This window comes from Cnephaeus nilssonii (genome assembly GCF_951640355.1).
Source record: "Cnephaeus nilssonii genome assembly, chromosome: 17".
In the NCBI taxonomy this organism is placed as follows: Eukaryota; Metazoa; Chordata; class Mammalia; order Chiroptera; family Vespertilionidae; genus Cnephaeus; species Cnephaeus nilssonii.
The window spans coordinates 22,950,833-22,968,129 of record NC_137088.1 but is presented as its reverse complement, the minus strand read 5'-3'; the positions used below and the strand labels follow the sequence as shown (position 1 = coordinate 22,968,129).

At 46.0% G+C, this 17,297-nt stretch overlaps 1 protein-coding gene across 2 annotated transcripts in view; it reads right to left on the bottom strand.

Annotated features, from left to right (window-relative positions):
* The window catches only part of TBC1D5 (TBC1 domain family member 5), a 446,950-nt gene extending 438,423 nt beyond the window's left edge, over positions 1-8,527 (bottom strand). For both annotated transcript variants that reach the window (XM_079795163.1, XM_079795164.1), the window contains exon 1: positions 8,381-8,527. The gene's annotated coding sequence lies outside the window, so the exon portion shown is untranslated. The remainder of the gene's footprint in view (positions 1-8,380) is intronic.
* Between the last annotated feature and the right edge of the window lie 8,770 nt (positions 8,528-17,297).

Sequence of the window (17,297 nt, the reverse complement as noted above, 5' to 3'; positions counted from 1 at the left end):
GAGGACCCAAGTTTAATCATTGTTTTCCACAGGCTTTGCAAGGTAGGATGCTTAATGGCCACTGGTCAGGGCATTTTGCAGGTAGTTTTAGTGACAAGAAGGAAGGAAATTCAAAGCACTGATCAGGAGCACTTCCCAGACTGGCACAAAGCTTCTGTTCTGCTGATCAAAGTAGAAAGCATGTAGGGGAGATATTCTCTGGAAAAAAAACATCAAGAGGTATACCTGGAGAATATATAGGAAGTCAGAAAATCATTAGAAGGAAAGAGTTAAAGAAGTCCAGGAAAGATAATCAGAAAGTAGAAAGAGCCCTAGCTGGTTTGGCTCAGTGGATAGAGCATTGGCCTGTGGACTGAGGGTCCTGGGTTCGATTCCAGCCAAGGACACATGCCCGGGTTGCGGGCTTGGTCCGCAGTGGGGGGTGTGCAGGAGGCAGCCGGTCAATGATTCTCTCTCATCATTGATGTTTCTATCTCTCTCTTCCTCTCCCTTCCTCTCTGAAATCAATAAAAATAAAATTAAAAAAAAAAATGTTGTTGTTGTTATTTAAAAAAAAAAAAAAAAAGAAAGTAGAAGAAAATTAATTGTAAGGCTAAAAGCAAGACACCCATGAAAAACACACAAGGTGTCAAAACAAGCCAGAGGAAAATCATTTGGGCAAAAAATGAAACAGGATCCCAAATTTATAGAAAATATTCCTTTATTAACTTTTGGTTGAAAATATGTTTGTATATTTTCAGAAAACAACTCCGAGACCATGTGGATTCCAGCAACAGAGAGGAATCGACAGGACTACTCCAGCCATGAAGACAGAAGAGAAGCAGTCCAGAGATGGAAGACACTGACGTCACCTTGCCATACTAGCAGTTAGCAGCTGTACGTCACTGCAGGTTGCCCAGGACCAAACCAGAGAGAGTTGGACCTGCATTACCACCATTTGTCCACCATCCAGAACTGAAATGTCATTGCTGACATGTACACATAAGGAACTGTTTGACATCGAAATTGGGTCTCAAAAGAACTGTTGGCCCAGAAAGAAACTCACTACAGACTGATTCATTTGCCTGTCAGCATAACCATTATTGCTTGTCTCATTTTCGGTTCTTATAAGTGTATTTCTAATAGCACATGATCTCACTCATCTAGGGGAAATAGTGAACAACATAGACTGATGAACAAGAACAGACCCAGAAACAAGGAGGCATGGATCAGACTGTTGGGCCTCAGAGGGAGGGGAGGGGAGGGTGGGGTAAAGGGGAGAGATCAACCAAAGGACTTGTGTGCATGCATACGAGCCTAACCAATGGTTAAGGACAACAGGGGGGTGGGGGCATGCGTGGGGAGGGGTGTGGGATGGGAATGGGGGGATGAGGACAAATATGTGATACCTTAAATCAATAAAGAAATTAATTAAAAAAAAAAAGAAAGTAGAAAAAGGCCAGAGAAAGAAGAGCTGACATACCAGACACTTCCCCATCCTATCCTCTGCCAGTCACTGCCTCCTGGTCCGTTTTTCACTTCCCAATAGTTTCCATTACACTCAGTCTAACAATTACAAAATTTAATTACACCACCTGATCAAAAAAAGAAAACCATGATACTTGATAATGCAAACAAGCAAACACAGGTCTGATCTCTGTAGTCTATTAGTCTTATCTTTTAATTTCTGCCAAACCACATAGAAAAATTCTTCAAGCTCTAAGCAGATAAAAATGCAAAAATCTCAGAATAATTGCTTGGGAGGTAGAGATAGACAACCACAATTATTTTAACTTAAAGTACCCGAGAGCTGTGTCTGTTACTGGGAGTCTTTTGACAAAGTAGAATCACAAAACTTTTCAGCTTAGAGATTGTCTTTAATCAGTTTCAGCTGCTATAACAAAATATCATAGACTTAGTAGCTTTTAAACAACAGAAATGTATTTCTCACAGTTCTGAGGGCTGAATGCCCTCTCCCAGGTTGCAGACCGCAGACTTCTGGTTGTATCCTCACATACCAAGGAGAGGAAGCAAGTTCTCTGGTGACTGTTATAAGGGAACTAATACCATTCATGAAGGCTCCACCCTCATGACCTCATGCACCTCAAAACTCTCTCCCTCAGTTAACTCCTAGTTACCTCCCAAAAGTCTCGCCTCCTAATATCATCCCGTGGGAAGGGGAACAGGATTTCAACTTATGAATTTTGGGGGGAAACATTTAGTCCATAACAGAACTCATTTGGTGGAATAACTTTCTGAGAGCTGAGTACATCAATTCACAGTGATACCATATCAAAACATATTCCGAGTCAATAAAATTAAGAAAATCATTCCAGCACAGCTACCATAGTGAAAATTAATCATGAAAAAAATCCTTACATAAAAATGGCTGGCCTCAATGTTATGTTTATCTACTTGGAAAATGTAAGAGAATCAACTCAAAGACTGCTTAATAAATAGATTCAGAAAATGACTAGTTACAAAATACACACACAAAAAATCAGCAGCTCTTTATTCACCAGCAAAAGTCAGGTAGAAATACACTCAGAGATAAAGAGAAAAAGAGAGAGAGAAAGAGAAAAAGAGAGAGAGAGAGAGAGAGAGAGAGAGAGAGAGAGGGAGAGGGAGGGAGAGGGAGAGATAGATAGAGATAGAGATAGAGATAGGTCCCATTCACAACAATAAACTATAAAATCTTTTTACTTCTGAGACACATATGCCACCATGGGTTTCAGATAAGGGGCTATAGACCAGGTCTGGAGAATGCAGAGATTATTTTAAAGAGCAGAGGAGTTGGTTGAAGAAGGTATAAGTTATACAGTTAGAGAAGCTGTGAGAAAAAAAGGTTTTATTATTCTAGGCTTCAAAACACTACACATGAAAATTTTAAACCAAACCTTTCAAACAACCACCAAAAACATATTTAGCATCTCTACAGCCTTACTTCCTTGTTTTGAAAGATCTGAGTTGCCAAACCATTTTTAATAATATTTAATTCTCCAAAGAGATAAGAGCATTACTATACCAATTTTGTATTTCATCCACAAAGTACAAACTTTCTGTTTTATAAGCCCATACAGTCTTATACCAAAACTAGAGGCCCAGTGCATGAAATTCATGCAAGGGGGGGGGAAGGGTATGTGCCCGCAACCAAGGTACATGCCCTTGACCCGGGACCCTTCAGCCCGCTCTCCGCTGACCTCGTGCTTCTGCCTTGCTTGCTCTGCTCGCTCGTGGGAGCGCCCATGGCCCCGTCCACAGGAGCCTTGGGGGTCTACATGGCCGGGGGTGCCTCTGACCCATGTGTCTGCTCACTCGCCCGTTAGGACTCTTCCGCAGGAGCCGCAGGGGAGTCCACCGGCCGTGGAAGCCTCTGTGGGCCCGGCTGCGTGGTGTACTCGATGTGAGAGCCCTCAGGGCATATCCAAGAGCCCTCAGGGCATGTCCTGCTGATGGCTTAGGCCCGCTCCCTGTGGTTCTCTGCTCTCTGTGGGGCTTGCCTGCTCCACACCATAGCAATGGGCAAGCTGGGTGCTGCCTGCAGCTGCGCTTGTCTGCTCCCGGGTCGCTGTGGCAACAGCCAAGCAGGCCCTGCTGGGTACTGCCTGCAGGCCCACTTGCCTGTTGTGGGTCGCCAGCAGCTACGGCCAAGCAGGCCCTGCTGTCTGCTGTCAAGCTGCACCGCTGGACCCACCCCCAGGCCCACCCTGAGGTTGCCTGTCCAGCCCTGCCTGGCTCCCAGGGCCCCACAGCAGCTGCGGCCACTGCTGTCTGGCCCTGCCTCCCTCTTTGGCCCTTGAAGCAGCTTCGGTGGCTGCTGACCAGGCCCTCACCCAGTGCAGGTGCATGGAGGCGGGTCCAGGTGGCGGTGGTCGCCGCCACCAGAGAGACCCCTCAGCATTAGCGGGTTGGAGCGGTGGTGGTGGTGGTGACGCCCCCAGACCCGCGAACGCTGATGGGGACAGGTCTGGGCGCCACCGCCGGAGAGACCCCTCAGCGTTCCCAGGTCGGAGCGGTGGCGGCGGCGGTGGCGCCCCCAGACCCGCGAACGCTGATGGAGGCGGGGGCAGGTCTGGGTGCCGCTGCCACTGCCGCCGCCGCCGCCGCCGCCGGAGAGACCCCTCAGCATTGCGGGTCCAGGGGGCACCACCACCGCCGCCACCGCTCCGACCCACAAACGCTGAGGGGTCTCCCCTCAGCGGCGAAGGATCCGGCCATTGAGAGGTGCAGGGGTCCCACCCCCTGCACCTCTCAATGGCTGGGTAGGCCGAGTCCCGCCCCCCAGCCTCCCGCTGCTCAATCATGGGCGTAGCGGAGTGATGGTTATTTGCATATTACTCTATTATTAGATAGGATAAATGTACAATTTCCATTAGGTTCATTCAAATATAGTCAGTCTTAATTATGTGGATATGATCAACCACACTGCAGATTATCCATACAGCATACATGGTAGATTTAACTACGGGCCAGATACTACATAACCATTTATATATATAAAAGCCTAAGTGACCATTACGACCTGTCGACTGACCAACAGTTGACGTGTCACTATGATGCGCACTGACCACCAGGGGGCAGACGCTCAATGCAGGAGCTACCCCCTGGTGGTCAGCTGACTGACAGGTGCCAGTCGCTGGGCTCATGGCTGGCAAGTGCAGCCGCGGTGGCACAAGCCTCTCCTGCCTCCAGCAGCGCTAGGAGCGGCGGCGGAGGCAGGCGTGGTGGGGCCAGGATAAGCAGCAGCAGTGCCCAGCCCAGGCTCAGGCTCAGGCTCCGCCCAGGCCACCTGCCACTTCATGCACTACTGCAACCCTCGGGGAATGTCGGATTGCCGGTTTCAGGCTGAAACCTGCAGTCTGACATCCCCCGAGGGGTCCCGGATTGCGAGAAGGCGCAGGCCAGGCTGAGGGACCCCACGGGTGAACGAATCCGTGCACCGGGCCTCTAGTTTTACATATGCATGGTATACATATTACATGTATATATGTCTATATATGTACACATATATTCTCATTTAATCCTCAAAACAACTTCCTGAGATAGTTATTATTTATCTCCATTTTAAAAATAGAAAAGTGAAGTACTGTGAGGCTAAGGAACTGGCCAGCATGACATTATAACAGACATCACAAAAATAGAGTATGAGCTTTGAGAAAACATTTACAACAGGACCTGGTGTTATACTGATTTCCTTCCCAACTCACGGTTATTCCAGTTAATAGAGAATTAATGCTACTGTAATCAGCCCCACAGGCCCTTCCCATCCCCAATACTCTCCCTCCCCCTACCTTTGTCCCCTCCCACAACTAAACTCAGCCACAATCTCTCATTTCTCAAGTTCTAGCACACACACTGCCATTCTAGTGACCTCCCCATATTAACAGATGTCTTAGACAAAGCTTTCTATGGTCCAAGACAAAAAGGGGGTAGGAGACAGACCATATATTAATGTTTATAAATTACAAATTATTCAACTTACAATATCATCCTTTGTCCTGAGGTTGTCCTTCTTATTTTTGCAGTGTTAAAATATGATCATGATGACCAATGCTTAGTTTTTTATTGTCCTTACTAGCAAAATAACATCAGCAACCCTGTCAATCCCCAAAAAACTCTTAGGATTAACAAAAATAAAATGAATCTACCAATTATTCATGAGAAGGTGGAGGGCAGGCATAGGCAGGAAATAAAGGACTGAAAACCTGCAGGGTCAAAGGGAAGCAGATACTTGTACATTTAATAGTGACCTACAAATTTAGAGACTGATCCGGCAAACAAGTACAAACAAAATAATTCTTTGCAAATTTCAGTATCTTATTCAGTAAAAATTACAAACATTGAAGAACTAATACTAGTTCTTCATTTCTAAATGGGGGAAAAATAAGGGAAATTTTTTAAAGGATGACAGTCTGCATGGGGAAAAAAGGAGATATATGTACTACTATTTGTAATACTTTAAACAATAAAATTAAATTAAAAAAATAAAAAAGGATGACAAATTTGAATTTTAAAATGAAAGTAAAGCTCATAATTTTAACAATAAGAAAGAAGACATAAAAGAATATCATCAATTTATCTTCTAAAAAGGCAACATAGAGAAGATTGTTAAAAGTATGGATTCGAGAGTCAGCCAACCAGAGTCCTAGCTGAGTAAACCTGAGCATGTGACTTTTAACCCTCTCTCTGTTACAGTTTCCTTAAAGGTTGTTGTGAGGATTAAATGAGTTCAAGTAGCTACTGAGTGCTTAGAACAGTGCCTGGCACTTAGTAACTACTTCAAAAGTGCCGTCATAAATACTAGTTAATAACATAAAGAAACAATGGTAAAGTAAGAATTAATGACTATAAAATTTATGGTACTAAAAGTTTTGATGTTATACTTCCATAAAGTTGTTTCAAAGTAAAACAATTTTTCTATACATAACATATTTGAGGTTATGAGTGGCACAAACTTTTCACTTTACGTTTTTTAATCACGTTAGAAAAACATCTGAATCCAGTTAGGATACCCTCAACTCTTTACAAGTTTGCTTCCAAGGCTCAGGATGGCAATACTCAACTGAGGCTGCTTTTCAATGAGAGAGAGAGCACACACTCAGTACTCCCACCAATTAAAGAAACTTATGTTGATAAAACCCAACTGCCTACAGCTGAGCAATTCCTTCAGCTAGAAATACAGCAAGCTTCCACGGAAAATCCACAGACCAGGTGATATAGGCTCCACTCAGCATGCACACCTGGTACCTGCACGCTTCCTGGTTGGGGCAGCTCCCCCAGTTCTACTGCTCTCCCGCCCTGGGACCCAGACTTGGCCTGCTCACTCTGCATAAGTGATCTTCCTAAGAAAAGCCTTCTCAGTTCATCCCATTTGCCCCTTCTCTCAGGTCACCTCTACACTGGGTGAATTATTAAAAGGCACTTGTTCACTGATACATCATCTTATTTCTTAGCACACAAGTTATCTACATCCTTGCTACTCAAGAATGGTTCCTTGTCCAGCAGTACCTAGAAGCTTATAAGAAATGCAGAATATCAAGCTGAATCACACATCTACTGAATCAGATTTGGCACCTTCAAACAAGAGTCCCAAGGGATTCCTATGCACATTGAAGTTTGAGAAGCACTGTGCCAAACGACTCTACTGTAAAAATTAAAAATGCTCAATTTTTACATTTGAATTCAGAGATATATTGTGAAACCAACCAAGATGTGGAATTAGAAAAGCTCATTATGAGAAATAACCAACATAATTTAATTTCTTTACCACTGATATAAGTATTCAAGATTTATACTACTTTCAACAACAATAATGCTTCCTGCTTTGAGTCATTATTTTGTGCAACAGCACAAAACCAATAATACATAGTTTTATGGAAACTATATTTTATTGTCCAAAGAGTGCAAAAGTGACCGGGTCTAGAAATTTCAGCTCAGTCGGCCCCAAACTGTGCACTCTGCATGCTAAAATTTCAGGATTCAGTCCTATTTAAAGTCGACAAATGAAACTTTTTTCCAGAAAGCCATTCAGAAAAAAATATATCTTAAGGATGTAAACTTGAAAGCACAGATCAGATTCCTGGAACTAAAACTGTTTAAGAGGAGCACTGAAAAAGTCACGTGTAGAACCGTAAAACGAAAATTGTTTTTAGAAATTGGTGTTCGTTTTTCCAGGAAAAGTCAGGGGAGGGAAGGGGGAAGAAAGAACTTTCACCCTCAGCAAAGTTTCTCGTCTCCAGAAAGGCCTCAACGTGCATGTTCCTACAGGTGAATCAACTGAAGTCGTACTAACACAAGGTCACAGTTCTTCCCCTCCAAGGTGAAAGGCTCCCATTTCTCGTAAAGGCAGCCTTTTAAAAGAATGTTTTGGGGGCTGCGGGCCGGTCTCGCTTCCGGCCTGCGAAGGAAGCGTGCCGCCCGGGGCCGAAAGGAACAGGGAAATTGACCAAGTAGGAAGTGGAGCCCGAGTCCAGCCACCGTGCCCCTTGCCTTCTCGCTGCAGCTGGCCTTGAAGCCTGCACCCCACTCTCCCGAGGGGAGACAGGCAGGCTGGGGGCGCAGCCTCCACGCCCGGCCCCCCCGGGGGGCTGGGGGAGCCTCCCCGCCCGCCCCCCCACCCCCGCGCCGCTCTGGGAAGCGCACCAACGGGAGGCTGTACCAGACACCCCTCCGCGCGGCGGCGGCGGCGGCACCCGCACCCGCAGGCCACCCCGGGAGGCGGAGGCAGCAGCAACAGCGAGGGGCGGGGAGGCGGGACTGGTCCTGAGACGCTCAGGGGGGGGCCCGGGGCAGGAGCCTCTGCATGTGGGGGATGCGCTGGAGGAAGGCGGCGGCGCTCCTGGGGCTCAGCGTTTTCATGATCATCATCATCATCATCATCATCATCATCATTTTGCTTTACCTGTGGCGCAGAAGGGCTCCCCAGCTCCTACTCCCTGAATCCTCCTCCTCCCCTCCTCTTTCTCTCTCTCTCTCCCCCTCGGTCTCTGCCGGGCGCTCGCGGAACCGGCCGGCCCGACCAGAAAGAGAACAGGGCGGGAAGGGTGGCGGCGGCGACCAGCGACCACGTGACCACGCTCGCGCCGTAACGGCGGCCGCTTCCTGCCGCGCGCCCTCCCCGCGCTCCACCTCTAATAACCCCGCGGCGCCCGCGGGCCCGCGGCGCTCGTGCGCAGGCGCCCGCCTGGGCCTGGGGACTGCGCGGGCGCGAGGCGCGCTCCCTCTCGGGGCCAAGTGTGTGGGGCCCCACGAGGCTGGAGGTAGGGAGTGAACCAGCGGCGCAGCCTTGCTGAGCCGGCCAGGCTGGCCGCGAGGGCGCATGCGCAGGAGGCTCTTTAAATTTTGTCCTCCCTTTCTCTCCACCACGCCAGGACCAGCACTACCACCAGCACCACCACCACCAATCCTGCAGCTGGAGTCTGGGAACCTGCCACTGGGACTTAGCTACTCACACTCACCACTGCCTTTCCTGGTTGCAACTGAGAGGAAGGGGAGATGTCAGCCCCCCGGGACCCGCCCAGCCTCAGGATTTACATTTCCTTGTAGACAAATGGTCTTCCATTAGTTGACTATAGCTGAGGAGACTCCTATTCATACTTCAAGACCCAGTTTATCTGCCACTTCCTCCGTGAAATGTTCCCTACCCTGTCTGGGGAGAGTGTTAGCATTTTGTGCTGACCTACTTTAATATAACCGATAGAGAGAACTTATATATGTTATTTTTTACAAATTTTCAATCCTAGGCTCGGATTTTATCTTTTCCCCATAACCTAGTATGTGTCTTTAGCATTGTGGCATCTCAGTAGAGGTGTGATGACGAACGGGGTACAGGCAATGTCTAAACCCTGTGTCTTATTGCCCTCCACTTACCCTTTAACAGAAGCAGAAGAACACGTGGAGTGCTAGTATTTGTTTCCCCAATATGAAAGCCTTTGAAAGGCAGGACTAATGAGAGTAGTAAATGCTTCAACTTGTAAAAAAGATTTATGATTTTATATTACCCTATCTGCACCAAGAGCTCCAAAGGAAATTGATACTGTTGAGTCCAGCAAAAGGAAAACAAGGGAGAGAAAGGTCAAATTTCCAAAGGTTAGCTAGCTTCAGAGAGGGGCCCTGTATGGGAGACCTTTCTTCACAAACACTCCCATTCACCCAGGGTTTCCCTTTCTTTCTGTTGCCCCACTTTTTAAAATATATATATATATATTTTTATTATTGATTTCAAAGAGGAAGGGAGAGGGAGAGAGAGAGAAAAAAACATCAATGATGAGAGATAATAATTGATTGGCTGCCTCCTGCACACCCCACACTGGGGATGGAGTGTGCAACCCAACTGGGCACGTGGGAATCGAACCATGACCTCCTGGTCGATGCTCAACCACTGAGCCACACCAGCCAGCCTCTGTTGCCCCACTTTGATGTAGAATGTGGCTAAGCTAAATTAGTGCTTCTGGCCAGATTTAATCAGGGCAAATAATTAAAATGTAAAAACTGGCAGTTCTGGCTAGACCAGTCATCATTACTATAAAACTAGTGAATACTGACATGATGTTCAAGAAACAGGACTAGCAACAAAATCCCAGAAAATGTTGAGATAAATGTTGATCAATAAACAGTATTAGCAGAGCTTCTGAAAAACTAGGAAAATCATGTTGGGAAGGAAAAATTTTCTTTCTACCTTTCTAGGTTCTTTGGCTGGTCCAATAATCAAATTATGTAAAATAATAGATTAACAGGAGAAAAACAAATTTAATTACATATACAGTATATGGGGTCCCAAAAGAATGTGAGACCCAAGGGCAAGTTGGGCACTCGAGGCTTATACAGTAAATCTTCACTTAATATTCTTGATAGGTTCTGTGACTTTAAGTGAAACAACATACAACAAAATCAATTTTACCGTAGGCTAATTGATATAATCAAGTTTCTAGGGCATTTCATCAACATTATAGCAAAATGACATTGAAAGAAATGACGTTATTCAAGGACCTGCTGTATGCCATACTGAGCTAAGAAATGGGATAGGGAACAGGGCTTAACGGAGGGAAAGGATAATTCATAGGAAAATGGGAAGAGCAGATGTTTGTTAATTAAGTGTTTGCCCTGCCATACAGATAAGTTATCCAGATAAAAAGTTATGTCTGGTAATAGTTCTCTTTCTGGGACACTCGGTCTATCTAAATTCTTTCAGTAATTTAGGGACAGGTAAAAGTTTCTCTTGAATCTCCTGGGCCTTGATTGCCTTCAAATAATCCACATTGCCAAAGTGACACATTTTGGGGAGGCCTGTTCTGAACCCCTTCAATCACAACCCTCAAAACTCCAATCTTATATGTCTGCAATATTGACAGACACTATTCTGCACTCACCAATGTTTACACTCACAGAGTGATCCCACCAAATCTCCTTCCAGCTCAGATCTCTTTCCAAATAGTTTGTTGCTACCTAGTTTATGCTAATAGCTACCTATTCTAAATATCCAGTCCAAGGTTCAGACTGTGGGAGAACATTAATTTGGTGGCTCACAATGAACCAGGCCTTCCCAGTATTCACTTCTTTGTGTAATCCTTTCCCCTTTTGTCTGGGCTGGACTTGTTACCTGCTTTAAACAATAAAATGTGGCAAAATGACTATGCCAGGTCGAGGCCTAGGCCTTAAGAAGGCTTTGCAGTGACCACGTTGAACTTTATCGAAGCCCTAGTTATGGAAAAAAAGAAGTGACTAGGAAATCCCCCCATCTGTCTGTGTTCTGGGAAACGGCTTACCACAAAAAAACACACACAAAAAACACCCTTCCCCATATGACTTAGATGAGATTCACTGTCCACTTTTTCTCATGAGACTAGAAGATGACTCCTTGTTTACCTGTGACAAAGCCCAACACAGACCTTTCCATTTTTTCCTAAACTTGTTCAAAAGCTCCAACAAAAATCCTTCCATTTCCTGGTCTTTGTCTCAAGAAAGTTTAGCTGAGGTTAGAATTGTTTGTCCCCTTGAAATTAGCTAGACCCAGAGATAAACATTTCCTGACTAACCAAGACTTCCCAGATTACCAAATAATCCCAGCTGCCACTTGTCTACTCCTCCCTATCCTATATAATCCTGTATAATAAGAGAGGAATATGCTAATTATCCGTTACGCCTTGAGGCTTAACGACCAACTGCGTAATGACCAGATCATGCATCTGTAGGAGGGTGGGGCATCGAACTACAAGCAGGCAGTGAAAAGCTACAGGAGGGGGCCGGGCAGCAAGCTATGAGGAGGGGGCAGGGGGGAGAAGAGAGGGGGGCTGGGAGAGCTACAGGAGGGTGGGGCAGCGGGCAGACAGCTACAGGAGGGCCACAGAGAGCTACTGGCTACTAGTAAAAGCGTAAGTCACAACCACCTTCCCAAGGCACTCTGATCTTCATTTTCAAATCTGGGTACTCTCCCTATTTCAGTAGCCAAAATAAAATCTATTCCGTTGCTTGTTTAGTTTTTGTGTTTGACAGCCACTTCTGTTTTTTTCCTTTGGGGGAAGCATGATGTAAGCAAACCACCCACTGTGACACTACCATGCTGTAAGAAGTCTAACCTGGCCGTCCAGAGAGGCTGAATGGAGGACAATGAGGCCGCTGGCGAATAGCCCCAGCAGTGCTCCAGTTGGACACAGCACCAATCGGCCACACACGTGAGTGAGGCCATCTTAGAAGTGGATTCTCCAACCCCAATCAAGTTGACACCACATTGAGCACAAACAAGCTGTTCCCCACCAAGTCCAAATTGCAGAATTGTGGGCAAATGTGTTGTTCTGTTAAGCCACGGAGTTTAGTGGTGATTTGTTAGTAGCAATAAATAACCAGAATAGAATTGTATATCCTGCTAGAGATGTGTCCCAAAGGGTCCCACTGGCACCTCAAAGTCAACCTGCTCAAATTGAGTTTTTCAAATTCCCTCCAAATCTGCCCGTTTTCCTGTGCACTGGTAGTGCATTATCTTCCCCTCCCATTCTGAGCCCAAGCAGATAACCTGAGAGCTTTCCTTGACTCTTCCTTATCCTGCAACATTCAGGCACCAAGTAATTGGGTTCCTTCTTCAGCCCCACCAACATCTCACCTCTGGTCCTCATTATCTCTCCTGAAGTACTGAGGATTAGTCAATTTCTTCAGCGTTGCAAGGAAGATTCCCATCTGCCCCCAGATTGTTTTAGATTGTGGTGGTGGGGAATGACCAGCCAGTGGACCCTTTAAGGCCCACGAAATCATTTGGTCTGGCCCTGCCAAGGCATTAGGGGTGAGTTAATTAAATGTTTGACCAAATATAGCAGGCTCATTTTTTTTTAAGCAGGCTCATTTTTAAGTTGATAATTTTGTATGGCCTGCGAATGATGTTATAAATATCCAAATGGCCCTAGCCAATTTGGCTGAGTAGTTAGAGTGTTGGCCCACAGGCTGAAGGGTCCTGGATTTGATTCCAGCCAAGGGCACATACCTTGGTTGCAGGGCCAGGGCAAATGCAGGAGACAACCAATCAATGTGTTACTCTCACATCAGTATTTTTCTCTGTCTCTCCCCCTCCCTACCATTCTCTCTTAAAAAAAAAAAAAAAAATCAATGGAAAAAATATCCTTGGCAGAAAAAAGGTTCCCCACCCCTGCCTTAGAGGTTAATTGGCAGGCAGGAAGTGAGGAGACATGGGAAACCAGCCCAGTCATCTCCCATCACCTGCATCCTGGTGGTTTCTAGGCTGGGAGGCCCAGCTATGGAGAGCCATACCAAAGACCTCATCTTTTAGGTAGAATAGTAGCTCTAAGAATCCAGCTCTTCTCTGGCTTCTCACATCCTTAGTCTCCAAGAGAAAACATGAGGGTTTGTTAGTCCCCAGGCAACACAGACCGTATTGACAAGGCTGAGAGTGGCCTGCAATCTAATCTAGGAAAAAGAAACTAAAGTAATAAAGCTGATGATTAATAACTCCAGAAAATATAAACATTGTGTGGAAATTCATTTTGAGTTATGCTACTTATAATACAATTCATATTTTTTAAGCTAGAAAAATTAAATTTGAACCAACATCAGCATTCTTAGAAAAAAAGAGTTGAATAATTGACACAATTTTGCAGCTACTTGTGTGCTAGTTGGTTCTCTGTTTTAGCATCTGTGTGCATTGTCTGTCTTATGGCATGGCAGAAAGTGAAGCTTAAAAACAAATGCAGGCCTGGCCCGTGTAGCTCAGTGATTGAGCATCGACCCAGGAACCAAGAGGCCACTGGTTGGATTCCAAGTCAGGGCACATGCCCAGGTTGTGGGCTGGGGGGGACGGGGGGGCGGCTGCAGGAGGCAGCCAGTCATCATCGATGTTTCTGTCTCTCTATCCCTCTCCCTTCCTCTCTCTCTAAAAAATAAAAACAAAACAAAAAACAATTGCAGATGTTCTCTGTCTGACCAGGCCAACATCTGCATCCCCTCTACTGGCTCTTCTCTCCTCCATGCCACTCAACTTGCCTGGGTAAATGAGCCACCATCAAATACTGAAAATGCCGTAGTGGCCTAGATTAACATGATAACATTATCTCCTCCTTTGCTGCCTTTTATTTTCGTTCATAGAAATACCCAGCTCAGATCTCCTGCTGCAGGGAGCATAGTTGACTTTCAGCCTTGGTTGCTGCCTGCTGTGGTATTAGTGCAGGCTCATTCTCAGAAGATGCTGGTTTGCTCTAATGGGCAGCTTTGGCTGGAGGATTCCTCCTAGGCCTGCTCAAGCTTTCTGAAAACTGGTTTAAGTTTCTCCTACCCTGCTCCTGCTTCCTTCCTTTTATCCTTCACTGGTTTTCTCTGATTAAAACTTTTGTATATCCAATCTCATCTTGGTATCTGCTTCTCTGGGAACCTGAGCTAAAATATCCCCCATTATAGTGGGCCACCTCAGACTAGGGCTACAAGATACAGTTATTGAGTAATAACAAGAAACCTAAGTTCTTTCATTCTTTTGCATTTGGGGTTTCATTTTTCAGAGACATCCATTAAAAAGCAGCTAACCTCAGGTAGAGATAACAACAACATAAAACTTTTCATTGTTAAGAAAATAAGAAAGATTGTTTATGAATTATTTTGACTATAAAGATAATTAAGATTGTAATAAAGATTATGAGGCCAATATTAAAAACTAGAGGCCCGGTGCACGAAATTCGTGCACGGAGAGGGGTTGTCCCTCAGCCCAGCCTGTACCCTCACCAATATGGGACCCCTCAAGGGATGTCCGACTGCCCGTTTAGGCCTGATCCCGGGATCGGGCCTAAACGGGCAGTCGGACATCCCTCTCACAATCCAGGACTGCTGGCTCCCAACTGCTTGCCTGCCTGCCTTCCTGATTGCCCCTAACTGCTTCTGCCTGCCAGCATGATCACCCCCTAACCACTCTGCTGCCAGCCTGTTTGCCCCCAACTTCCCTCCTCTGCCGGCCTGGTCACCACTAACTGCCCTCTCCTGCAGGGTTGATCACCTCCAACTGCCCTCCCTTGCAGGCCTGGTCCTTCTCAACTGCCCTCCCTTGCAGGCCGGGTGCCTCCCAACTGCCCTCTCCTGCTGGCCATCTTGTGGTGGCCATCTTGTGTCCACATGGGGGCAGGATCTTTGACCACATGGGGGCAGCTATATTGTGTGTTGCAGTGATGATCAATCTGCACATTACTCTTTTATTAAATAGGATAGAGGCCTGGTACAGGGTTGGGGGCCAGCTGGTTTGCCCTGAAGGGCGTCCCGGATCAGGCAGGGGTTCCCTTGGGGTGTGGGGCCGCCTGAGCGAGGGGCCTGTGGTGGTTTGCAGGCCGGCCACGCCCCCTGGCAACCCAAGCAGAGGCCCTGGTATCTGGAATTTATTTTCCTTCTACAATTGAAACTTTGTAGCCTGGAGTGACGCCAAGCCTGGGTCTCCCTCCGCGGATGGCAGCCATTTGTGTTGGGGTTATAATTGAAACTTTGTTGCCTTAAGCGGGTGGGCCCGGCCAGGGTGTGCGGAAAGCTTTGCTTCCCCTGTTGCCGGCGGCAACCCTGGCCTGCTCTCTCAAGCTCCAATCTGCCACCATTTGTTTGAATTTATTTACCTTCTATAATTGAAACTTTGTAGCTTGAGTGGAGGCTTAGCCCTGGCAAGGGCAGGCAGAAAGCTTGGCTTCCTCTGTTACCTAGGAAACCTTGCTCTCTGTGGCTGTACCATCTTGGTTTGGGTTAATTTGCATACTTGCTCTGATTGGATGGTGGGCGTGGCTTGTGGGCGTGGCTTGTGGGCGTGTCGGAGGTATGGTCAGTTTGCATATTTGTCTATTATTAGATAGGATTACTAAAAGTTTTGTGGGCTAACAAGGGCCATTTGGGTACCCCATTCTGGGTTGCTGTAGAAGATACACTGGGGATTGTGTCCAGCTCTTAATCAGGGCTATCTCCCACCAACTCTCAATGGCCTTTCTCTTCTCCCACCCCCAAAACCCATCAAGAACCTGAAACAAACAGGGCCAACCAGCTTCTCTTTCTGAGAGAACTTGGGTTAAAGTCAACTGGTTAGTCTTTGTGCATGACTAGAACGGTAACAACGCAATGCAGTAGGCCATTTCACCAGTCAAGTTCTGGTCAGGAGACTGGAAACCACTTCAATTATTGACAACAGAGGGGATCTAATACAGGGAATGAGTGACACAGGTGATGGAAGAGCTGAGAGCCCAAGTGATGGGGAGGTTACCCAGAGATTAGCAACAGCAAGAAGGAACTGTGCTAGTGCTAAGTCAGAGACACAAGGAAGACATCATGTTCTTAGGGCTGGGGGTCCTCTGGTTACCATCGTAACACAGAGTCTGAGGAGTTGCCTACAGAAAGAACTACTTAAGGCAGTTTTCCTCATAAGGCATCTGCAAGGTTTCCCCCACCCCACTGACAGTCCCAAGGAGTGGGACAGAGCCAGTTTCCTAACAAAGGGTTGTAGCTATTTGTCAGATGGGAAAAGGGATGCTTGGCAGATAAAACAGTACATGCTCACTGCATTCCTTCCATTACTTACTCAGCACACGTACCCAACCTTCTTATACTCAATTCAAAATGCTCTCACCTAACATAAAGCAACTATCCATTTACTAACCCTGTCATTAAAGAGTAGGTATTATTAGCAGGTATGAAACCAATTGATCAGTAATATTAGATTTTAGTGATGTTAGGCTTGAAAGTCAATTTAACTCTCATCCAAGTCATAGAAAAACAAGAATGATATTATTTTACAGAGAGCTTACCAAGGGAAAAAAAAAAAGCTGAAAGCAGAAGTTAATTTGTATGTGGTGTCTGCATAGCTATGTGTGATAGACTGCTAGCTCATCTTCCCTTCCAAATTTATTTTTCTCTCTTTTCATTGGAACTGAGCTTTAGCTGGGCACATGGCCATCTGTCTGGAGACTGCATTTCCCACTCTGCCTTGTGGCTGGATGCAACCATGTGACTTTGTTTTCATCTATGGAGTATAAGAGGTGCAGTGTGTACATTTTCCATATCGCTTGATTAAAAGAGAGTTGCTTGCCCTATACTGCCTTTTTCTCTATTCCTGCCACCTGTACACAGACATGGGGGTGACCCACCCCAGTGTGCTGAGCTGGTAGAGACACTGATGGAAGGAAACCAGGTCCCTGGATTGCTTCACGGAGAACTGCCTCCCCAACCTTGACTTTCCCCACTATAACTCTAAGTTAGAAATAATCTTCTACCTTGCGTAAGCCACTGAATTTTTATATCTTTTTTAAAAATCTGCATACCCTACACCTTACCTGATGCAATATATAAGGTATTATATTCTGTTAACTAAA